Raw genomic sequence first — 10,446 nt, forward strand, 5'->3', positions numbered from 1 at the left:
CTCTGCACTCCTTAAGGTATTTTATTGCTTATGTCTTTCAGGACATGTGAAAAAAGCTTAAAATACACAAGACAAATTATCTGACATGATTCTCTGGAAAATGTTGTGTATCTTAAATGCAGCCAAAGTGCAGAGTGTATGCCAGTTGTAACAGTAATCACTCATTTTCTGTTTTGACCTAGCTTAGAAATTACAGACTTGGAAAGGAGCAATTTGAATGTAAGAATCTTTGCTGTTTCAAAGATTTTCTTTCGTTTTTTCCCTCTGGGAGTGGCATGTACTGTAAGCGTTGTTTCTCTGCTTGTTCAGAGCACATCCTACTTCATCTGGCCCTGCTCCCCAGGGGTAGTTATCTTTTGGAGATACGTAATTATATCATATCTCGCCTGCTGCCACTCAAGCTCTGTCTCAGCCATTCACCCAGAAGCCAGAAGTGGAAATGGTAAGGGTTAAATGTTAGAAGATCAGTAAATTGCAGAAGAATTTCTCACTGTTTCCAGGTCAAGTATTCATAGGTTGTTTTGTTTTGAGCTGTGACTTCTAGAGTAGGATCATGTCAACATACAGAGCAGGGTTGACACTGAGACATCCATTTAATAAATATTTACTTTTATATATGTGTGTGAGTGTGTGTATGCTTGTATGTGTATGTGTGTTCACTGTTCTTACATCTAATGTCCATCCTTAGTAGATGAATTCATCCCAATCTTGACTTGCCCACAAAACAAACCCAGGACACATATTTACTAGAAACAATACTCTGGAATGCACTTGTGGTTGTAGAGTGCATTTCATGGTATTCTGCTTTAAACTTGTATTAGTAGTACTATTTTTAACAGCAGCATCACTCAACTGTTTGCCCAATGAACTGAAATAGAAAAAATGCTCTTTACATGACAGTTTCTCCACTTTTATAACAAGTTATGTCACAAATATTTCATCATATTTATTGTGTCCTTAGAAATCAAGTTTAAAAATTTGAAGGGTTTTCATCCTTCCACTAGTTTGTTTTGAAAACTTGTTGTTATGTGAGATGAAAAAGGAAGCTGAGAATTTTTTATGGTGGGTTCAAAACCCATCAATATGTCAGTATGCAATGATCAAAATAACATACAATAGTACAGGCAATAAAAGACTGATATTTTCAAGTACACCTGAAAAATTCATAGTTAAGATGAGACTTAAATGTACATTTTGGAATAGTGTATGTAGACCAATGTCAGTGTGCAATAGTATTTGTAATTTATGCTTCTTTGACACAATCTTTTTTCTGAAAATCCAAAACAATCACAATTTCATAAGTATTTGTCATGGTTAAGGTATTTTCACATTGATTAGTTTTCTTGGATCAGGCTGTAATTTTCTCTTATGTATTTGTTGCAAATTTAATCTACTGCTCTTCATACCTATAGGTATATCCTAACTTTGGACTGTAGTGGTCAAATGTGTTTAGTGAAGCCAACAAGAGATCTTTCATGCTTTGCAATGACACAGCTCTTTCTAACATGAATAATACAACTTCCTTTGAATATTTGTGTATGCAGCTCTTTATTATTAATATTTTCTACAGACCTCAGCTATCTTTGGATTAAGCCAGAAAAAGCATGGCTCATGTGTGACTAACTTCATACCTTAGGAAAAGCCCCCAGATACTAGTTTTATTTATTCTTCAGTGGTATAAGCCATTGTTCTTCTGTGCATGTTTGTCTGCCATGAATTGCCCTTTTCTGATCCTTGCCTTTTAATCAGAGCTATATTCCACCTCTGCCCAGGCCCCATCCATGGTAGCCAGGCCATGAGGTGTTTGCCAGCAGGAAGTCTAGAGCAGCCTGCAACACACAGTTTTAACTTCATGGAATTAAATGAGGAAGGTTTCTCTTTTTGTATTAGGGTCTCTCAGGCACCTGTTTTGTGCCACCCTCATGGCAAAGCTGATTGACTCTGATCCTCAGATTTATCATATAATTTGCCTAGCAGCCATTCACCACTTTATACATAACAAAACAACATAATTTTCATCTTGATTATGATCCCTTAATCTAAAACAACCAACCATCATCCAGAATGGCCACTAACATCTAAACCTATCCAAACCACAAAAAAATCACTCCTCAAACCACTGTTATTTAGAAAATTATGAATTTGCTGCAGTCATGTACAACTGGCAGGATATTTAGAAAGACCAAGTTTCACCTGAATTACTGGAGTTAAAATCTTTTCCTCCAGGGAAATGTGACCTAGAGAAATGTTTCACATTATACCAGGAAAAAGAGCCATGCTGAAAACATTAGAAACCCTCCCATGCACACATTCACACACATGTTTACATGCACGCACAGTCTCCCACCCCTAGTAGTACAGTGGGTAGCAGAAGCAGCAGTGCTCTTTTACAGACTCCTGCCTTGTGCTCAAAGGAAATGCAGCAGACATTTAAATATTTCCAAACCAAACAAGACATCCTGAAGGATTCTCCTCCTGTGGCCTCATTATCTGCTTACATCTGTGTTTTTGAAAATCAAAAGAAAGGCTGAAGCAGGCAGAGCCACCCTAGACAGGAGCAGAAAGGGGAAGTGGAAAAGAAAGGATAAAAAGATTAATATCTTAACTCAGGCTATACTCACTTTCTGAGGAAACTGGGTTTAAAATATCTTGGTCCCTTCCAATCGCTAACATTCTGTGATTCTGTGGTCAGAAATTAGAATGATAATTAAAACAAAACACCTTTCTTTTCTAAGGTATCACATCTAAGTGTATGGCTTTTAAATGTATAGAAAGGTTGATCCTGTGAAGACAGTGACAGGACCAGCACCTGATCACTCCTCTAGAGTTTAGGGACCAATTCTTCCCTAAAGCTTCACCTTTGCATTTGCTTTCCAATAGGAAGATTTAGAGCACAACTCTTCTGCCTACATGACTTTGGGTGCCTGCCAGGGCCTAAGGCTGACGTGATTGGCAAGTTGTTCACATCAATAACAGGCTGATTCAGACAAGACCTTTTTCACTGAGTGCCAAAAGTCATCTGAGACTTGTACAAGCCCGAAAAACCTTCCAAAGGCTGTTCCCTACATCACCTACCTTCACAGTGCCTCCTCTCGTCCCTAGCCCTCCCTGGATCTTTGCTCTAGTTTGGGCTATCTTTACAGCAAATAAAAAAACATCATACCCCATGCTCCCTGATGTTCTTGTGCACCTACTAACATGAAAGGGTCCTCAATGAAAAATTCTCAGTCATTTTCAGTGTGTGGGGAAAGAACCACAGTAGTGACTGAGCACTTCAGCCTTACTTCCTGTAAACATCCAGCTTTTTTGAAAAAAAAGAGTAATCAGCAAGGAATTTGACTTCAAAGTCAATGACATGATACTGTGTGGTCAGGCACATTCTCCAATGCAGGTTAAGTTGCCCCAGAGAGATTATGCTTTGCTAATGCAAAGTGTCTAGAAGGCACCTCCAGGATAATTGCTCCAAAGATGCCATTTGACCTATAAAACAGGTTGGCCACAGCCTGAGAGCTGGGCCAGCTGTGCTGGCAGAGCCAGCACCAGCATCAGCCCTGGGAAAGGGCTGTAGGCTGTGACTGTGGGCCATCCCCTCTGTTTGTCCCTTCCTGGTACTGCTGGGAAGCTGTGATGTTGGGATCAGGTGTGGGACTTGTAGAGAGAGGGAACAGAGAGCAGGTATGAGGGAAGGGATTCGCATTTAGCTGAGAGTGCAGTAGAGAGAGGAAGAGAAGAGGCCTGAAGCAAAAGGAAGACAAGAATAGCATCCTAATTCCTCGCTCCAGCCATGTTTAGCATCTCTCCTTCCACTGGATATGTGCTCTGTTTTTTCACCTTGAGAATGTGGTCATGCTGTTAATAACCTATTTTTTATTTTTAAACATAAACAGCATCTCTAACTATGACACATCTGTAAGTATTTGCCTTAGCAAAACCATGAACAGCTCTTAGTGCTATAATATCATGGCCTTCCTTGATAGGCATGTGTGTATGGGTCAGCCAAGGCTTTTTGGCAGTTACAACCGAATACAGCTCAGGCTCTGAGGACCAGCTTCAATGTTGCTTTATGTCATAAATCACCTCCTGTCTTGCATCTAAACCAGCCTGCTGCAGAGGCGAAGGCTGCTTCAGGCATACCAGAGAACAAGCTGAGGTGAGGGCAGAGCAGACCTAAGGAGAAAAGCATGCAAGTGGCCATGGACGCAAGGATTCTGCTTCTCTGGGCTGGAGAGAACACACGTGGAAAATGGTGGCCTGGCCAAATGAAAAACACACAAGGAGTCAGCCCAAGGGCAGAAACTGGCTCCTGGCTTCAAAACCTTGCTTGCCTTTGCCCTGCTGCTCCTCCTGTATCTCTGCTCCAAGCAGCCAAGTTGAGGTCAAACCAGTCCTCTTCCCCAAACTGAGCGTCTTGAGATATTCTGGATCCCAAAAGCCCTGGGAGTGATGGGTGACAAACAACCTTCAATTTTAGGCAGCCAGCTTCTGACTCGAGTGACAGCTGATCATGCTGAAGTGGTGGTTCCCATAGGAAAGGTGTCATGGGTCTTCCCAGATGAAAGCTGAGGTTAACCTTTAGAGACAACATGCAGTGTCCCACTCTGACTGCTCGTGCTGTTGATGGTTGTTGCTGTGATGCTAAATCCTGATGGGGATCTTTCTATGGCTTGGAGGCAGTTTCTAGGTACTAGCTGTCCAAAGGCTACAGTTGAGCATTTTTACAGCCTCAAACTAAACACTCTGTCTTTCCTACTAGGAGAGTTGCCATCCCTGAAGTCCTGGATCTACTGGCTGATGACATTTACATGAAAATTTATGGCTGTAATAAATTATGTTTCATATTTTCCTTCTTTGGAATAATTCTGGAGTATCATTTCCTCACATTTTTATGGCAATGTAGTAGACTACATTTTAAAGGACCAGGAAGATGTTAATGCTACGTTTACTGCGTAAAGAGCTTGGATATAAAACTCTCCAAGGAAGGAGTTTTTGGACAATGCAATGTTATTTATTTACTTAAGCCATTTTATAATATTCTGGCAGTCTAGTCCAATAGTGAGGTCCCAAGGAACTTTGACTTTTTAATTTTTTTTAGCCTCTGTGCACAGGATGTACTTATTTCACTGATAAGACAAAACCAAGGCTTTTCTGAAGGAGAAAATCTATATTCTTTCTCAGTGACTTTATCTCTACAAACAGACTACAGGTATAAGGGAAACAGGAATGCTGAGGTAGTTAGGACAGCTAAAGCTCATCTTTGAAAGAATCTGAAAATATTACCCATGTGTGAGCTAAATTCATTTCTATCTGATAGCTGAAAATGCTTTTCATCAGAGATATCATATATTGAGATCTCCATGTCCCCTCTGTGCAGAGAAATCATGTGAGCTTCAGTAAGGAGCTGATATGCTTGTAGTAATAATTTCAGCTACCTAAAAATATTTTAGAGAGAGGACAACAAAAAGCTTGAGGGGATAAACAGCAAATCACCTGTTCAGGATAACTGACAGATCATTTTCACCCCCATGTATATTTCTTTTTTCCCCATCCCCTGCAGCCTTTCCATTTCATGCATTTCTGCATTTCCTTTTCTGGGCTGAGCTTTCAGGGATTGATTGCTGTTTCCCTCCTGTAGTGTACCAAATAGTAAAGACTTCACACCCCACAGGTCAGCCATCTTAGCTTCCTTCTTTCGTTCAGAAAGGTCTTCCCAGGTTCGTCCTTTTATTAACCTCTTTCAGCCTTTCTGGCTTCCCTCTGTCCTAGACTGCTCTTTGCCTAACACTTTCCTTGTTTCAGATTTCCCACTCTCTTTCCTTGTGAGAGTAACTCCAGCCACCTCTCTTTTGTCCTTTTTTATCTACTTCTTATGCAGCTGAATTCATTTATGCTTCCCAGCCTTGATCTTGCATGTATGTTTCCCATTCTATAGGTCAAAAGCCTTTCTTTGTTGGCTCACTTTTTACAAAGTCACCCTCCTCCTTGCCTGCCCTGCACTTTTCATCCTTTCAGATAGGGCCCACTCCTTTCAAACTGGATCCCTGGCTTCAAACCCCTGGGTCTCCCCATGACTCGTTTTGCTGGGCTGGTTTGACTTGAATCTCAGCTGGAATGTCCACCTCTCGAGAGCTCTGTAACCAGACAATGCGTTCAGCGACACCATTTGGTCTTTTCAAAACAGAACTAAGTTTAAAAACCAACAGGAACACACTGCTTCAATAACTTGGTTAAAATAACAAAAGAAGGCCCACACGCGTGAATGTGTCTTAAGCTTCATTCTTCCCTCGCAAATTTCAGGCAAGTTCCATATAGTCTTGGCACCTTGGTGCTCAGGCTGGGAGGGGTAGGACATGGTTCTCTATCCTTCTGTCAGAAACGGTGTTAGATGGGAGTGTCTGTCAGCTCTGCGTCTGGATGGGGTGGTTGACATACCAACTCAACGGCCAAGCAGGTCAGCACTGAGAGGACCAGCTGCTTCCCAGTCCCTTGGGTGTTGCTTACCATTTCTAGAGGCATCTTACAATCATCCTTATTTCATTTGCAACGTGTTTCTTCTTACCCACCTCCTTTACTTTGCTCTGTACAGGGAACTGGACTAGATGATCTTTCGAGGTCCCTTCCAATTCCTAACATTCTGTGATTCTGTGAGAGGCACAGAGACAGATCTCATACCAAATATTTTTTTCTGTTTTCTATGAGGTCTTCTAATTGGTTGGTTTTGTCTCTTACTCTCATCTCTTCTTACCTGGTTCTCCAGATCACTGTCAGATTCTATTACTAAGAGATGTATTCAGTAACAAAACACTGATATCTGCAAGTATATTTCCAGTGCCCTGGACAAGGTGATTTTACAAATAAAATTGTTAGTGGCAAATACAGCTTAGTATATTTACAATATAGCATCTGATCAGACAGTAAACTTCTCGAAACTTCTATAGTATTTCTTTCTTTCAGTTGTGCTAACTCTCCCCAAGTAATCAATCAAAATTAATAAAGCTTTTGCTTGTTTGCGCTAGTGTAACTAAGATGAGAAGAAGTTTATTCATGAGCTTGAAATGCCTTGCATGCACTCTGAGTACTAATCTTCCAATTACATCAAAATATTTCCAGCCTGACTTCTGTACAAAAAAAAAAAAAAATAAATTCTGCACTTCAGCATCCATTGTCCTTCTATTAAAGGTCTTTGGAAAGGTCTTTGCTAAATAAAATAAGACTGTCAGATGATGAGAAGCCGTGAACCAAAAACTAGCTATAAGAATAAAAGGCATTTTTTTTTTCCCTGAAAAAAGGTTGGCAGAGAAGTGCCAAGATCTGGTATTGTTTAACATAGATATTGGCAGCCTGGAAAGGGGAATGGGAATAAGGAAGTGAAATGTCTAAATATCAGTGAAGTTATTTATGTTAGTCAAATCTTTGTACTTCAGTGGAGGAGGCATGTCAGTGGGACTTAGCCAAAGCAGGTGAACGACCAATACAATGGCAGACAGAGCTAAATCAGTGGCACATGCAAAACTGGATGTACTGGAGGGGAAGGCAAAATGTCTAGGAGCATGTGAAATTAGCTCTGGAAAAAGACTTGGGATTTATTGAAGGCAGCTTAATAGAAAATTCTGCTCCCTGTGCAGCTGTGCACTGCACATGCAGAGCAATGAGGACTATACAGCATCATCCTAAAAGCCGGTAGTGCAATCTTGTCTATTATTTGTTGTTCAGGACCTGACATCATGAACAGGATTCGTCTCACCTAACTACAGAGCAGATATCTTCACCTGAGTCCATCACCTGAACTCTTTTACAGCTAATGGAGAGAAATGTGCATGCTATGGTTAATGTTCATGTTCTCCTAAAACAGTGATCTCCAAGAAGCCACATCACTCTTCCTCTGAGGCCTATTTTGACTACTTTTTGTCTAAAAACAATTTTGACAATGAGCTTTGATGTCTGTGCTATAGAAGACTGTAGCCTACTGCCTAAGCAGGTTTCACTTCTTGTGAGGTGGGAAATAAGAAGAATCACAATAAGATGCTAGGGGCCAGAAAGTCTGAAGATGGTTAACTGCCTCAGGATGGAGAAAGAGCAGTTATGGTGAAACCACTTAAAATTAATAAAAAACTAATTAAGATTAATCAGGACCTTCTCTCTTGGCATTGAAGTTAAAAGAAACACCGACAGAATTGACAGAAAAAACCCAACCTTTTAAATACCACCTAAACAGCCTTTGGCACTCCCCTGCACAGAATGCCAGAGAGGCCAAGAGCTAAGTTCAAAGCTGAGTGCAATTTTCCCTGTCAGAGTGGTTGGTGTGGTTGCAGGTTATCCCACACCTGACTGTTGCAAAATTTCTTGCACCTTCTGAAGCATCTGGTGCTGGTGAAATGGGCTGAACAGCTTGAAAAGTATCTTCTTGTCTGTGTAGCACTCACCTGTGGGCTTGGAAAAGAAATTCATGCTGAATTTGGTATGCAGTTCTTAGACTGTCAAGGGGTTTTTTTGGGAAAATGGATGCCTTGGCAAATTAGATACAAAGACTGATCTTTCTAAAACAATTAATGACATGCAGGATGTCAACCACATTCTCCAGAGACACTTCACCATGAGCAAGGAGGGGATGCTAGACACCTTACTACTTTTTTTTAAGTCCTCCAATTTTCTATTCCCCTTTCAAACACAGGGTTCTGGACCACGTGGACTGATAAGAAGCTTGCTATACTTCCTTACTGACATGAGTCCACCTGAAAGAACATGAAAGAATGTGGACTTTATGAGGCAGATGGCTTTTTCCTAGGCTTCTACCTACTGCCTATGTCTGTATAGGTGTGAAAGAGCTGTGTCAGGTTCTCTTTCTGGTAGAAGAAATCGACCTTGTGAATGACATTTGAGCAGGCAAGAAAGGAATTTATTATCATCTCCACAGATCAGGTTATGTAAAACACATGCTATAAGTGGGGGCTTTCCCAGCTCTGGGGGGTCTTCTCTCTGCTCTCTTCGTGCTCAAGTCCCTCCTGAAGTGCTGAGCTTGGGACTTTCATTAGCTGCATGTTTCTTCTTCTGTTTTTATTTTACTCTGCATTCAAAGGACTAAATAGTGAGAAAGGGCTCTGGCTGTTTTAAGCAGCCTACAGGAAATGAATTACTGAATAGTGAGTTTGCCAGCACATGGATCTTTCAAGGTATATCTAAAGCATGTCTGGACTATGGGTTTGCTTCATTTTTAGCCATTAGTAGCCAATTATCAAAGGCTTTCCACGCAGGACAACTACGGTTTGCTATGGTACATGCTCCAGACTAATAAATGTGTCCTGAGCTGCCTCTGGATAGGATGGTCTATTTCATATGAGCATCTGTTTTCTGTTTTTCACCCTTGCAGTGTGGTTCCTGCCTGGGAACCCTGGTGGTACTTAGATCCAGAACCAACTATGGGCAGGTGGAAACTATTCAGATGTCTCATGCCCTTCTGTACTGCTCTTAGAGCCATCCCTGGGGAGGCAGCCAGCCCCTATGACGGACAGTGGTGACTGAAAAAGTAGACCTGGGATGGACAAATATCAGCTGCCTACTGCAGGTGCTTTTCTACTCTATGAGATCATGGCCTTTTGATCACATTTGCTTCCGAAGGACGGGGCCAAGAATGATCTAATCAAACACAGTACTGGCTGACAGAAGAACTTGCCCAGCTCTGCTGGGCTAAATACTAGGTTTGTCCTTCTTTTCCTCTTCCCTGTGCCTCCTGGTGGCCTGATCTGCTGAGTTACTATGAGTCTACCCTCATCTTTTGTGGCCATCTTCTCTTTTGACTTCTTCCTTCAGGAACTGAGTTGGAGAGTTTCTGGTATTTTCTTTAGGGAATGAGAACTCAGGAGGAGAAAATCAGCAGGCTACAGTAAAAGAAAAAGTCTCATGAATCCTAGTACTTATTTTTGTATTTGGGAAAGGCGCATATGTGGATGTCATTTCTTTTACTGAGGGATAGTTTTAAGCCCTGGTTCTACAGTAGGGCTGCAGGGCAAGCAATTCATCTGTAACAATGAGGAGGAAATCAGTGGGAAAAATGTAGCGGAAATGTCAAAGGCTTGCAGAAATCTGTATATCTTGTGTTATAATATTAGAACAGAAGGAGCAATGTATGAATCATTCATGGCCACTTCTTGCCCTCATGTTTTTGGTAACAAAGACCATTGTCTGAAGTAGTATGGGAGCAAGGCTTGTGTCCAAAGATTGAGCAAAAACTTGCCTGGCGGAGAGAGGAATCTTCTGGGGTAATCAACAGGCATGTAAAGGTGAGAGGGGAAAGTGAAAAAAGGTTGAAAAATATCAGATATGTAAAGCTAAAGCATTCTGGGGGAATACCACTCTGCACTCAGTTGGCTAGATTAGACTCTTTCTGCTGTCATCACCTTCCTGCATATTCACATCACAAACACACTGACATCAGACATCAACTGCTCCAGC

This window comes from Nesoenas mayeri (assembly GCF_963082525.1).
Source record: "Nesoenas mayeri genome assembly, chromosome: 2".
NCBI classification, from domain to species: domain Eukaryota; kingdom Metazoa; phylum Chordata; class Aves; order Columbiformes; family Columbidae; genus Nesoenas; species Nesoenas mayeri.